Raw genomic sequence first — 1,283 nt, 5'->3', positions numbered from 1 at the left:
CTCTAATCAAAATATTAAGAGACTCATAAACTAGGCTTCCTTTTATCTTTCTTAAAGACTTTAAAAAATTTAATACATATATAGAAAAGTTGACAGAAAATATATATACAGCCTAAATTAATATTTTTAAACTGAATACCCTGGTAACCAGCACTCGGGTCGAGAAATAGAACACTGGCTTTACTCTACCAAATCACATCTTGGTTCCTCCCAATCATTAACCGTTCTCTCCCTCTCCCCTAAAACTAACACTGTAGTTTATTTTGGCCTGTTTTTAAATTTTATATGAATGGAACCGTATAGTATTTTTTTTGGTCTGGCTTCTTAAGGATAACATTTTGTAAGATTCATCCATTCTCATTCATTGTCTTTGCTCTGGATCAGTGTTTCTTAAAACTCTAGCATGTATCAGAATGCATGCTTGAGTGTAATTGTTAGACCCCACCCTCAGAATTTTTGATTCAGTAAGCCTGGAGTATGGACTGAAAATTTATGCAAGTTCTCAGATGATGCTGATGCTGATGCTACTGGTTTGGGGACCATGCTTTGAAAACTACTGCTATAGAATATTTCATTCACTATATGACTATACCATAGTTTATCTCATGTGTTTGGATGGATATTTCCAACTTTTGACTATTATCAATGCTGTGAACATTCTTGTATATTATCTCTTGATTCATATGGAATACATTTCTATTGGGCATTAGATTAGGTATCTAAAAGTGGAATTTCTATTTTATAGGATATGCATATATTCAACTTTGGTACATAATGCCAAATAGTTTCCAAAGTTTTAAACTGATTTGTACTTCCACCATCAGTGTGAGAGTACTCATTGTGCTGTATCCTTGCCAACACTTGATATTGTCAGCCTTCTGAAGTTAGTCATTCTTTGGGTGTGTCATGTATCTCACTGTGGTTTTAAAATCCATACTCCTGGTATCTAATGAGGTTGAGGACATTTTCAAATGTTTATTGACCATGACATACCATCGTTTATGAGGTATCTGTCCAAAGAACACTTCAGTGATTACATATGTAGTATCACCTTGCTCTCTGTGGTTTGCTTTTCACTATTAATTGTCTTTTGATGAATAGAAGCTCTTAATTTTAATGAACTCTAGCTTACCAATCTTTTTCTTTCTTGTCGTGCTTTCTGTGTCCTATTTAATAAATCTTTCCTTTCCCCAAGTTCATGAAGATATTTTCCTGTGTTAACTTCCAGAAGTTTTATTGTTTGTCTTTTATGTTTAGCTTTACCATCCTCTTAGAATGGATGT

This window comes from Equus caballus, chromosome 1 (assembly GCF_041296265.1).
Source record: "Equus caballus isolate H_3958 breed thoroughbred chromosome 1, TB-T2T, whole genome shotgun sequence".
Lineage (NCBI taxonomy): Eukaryota > Metazoa > Chordata > Mammalia > Perissodactyla > Equidae > Equus > Equus caballus.
This window is presented reverse-complemented; position numbering follows the sequence as displayed.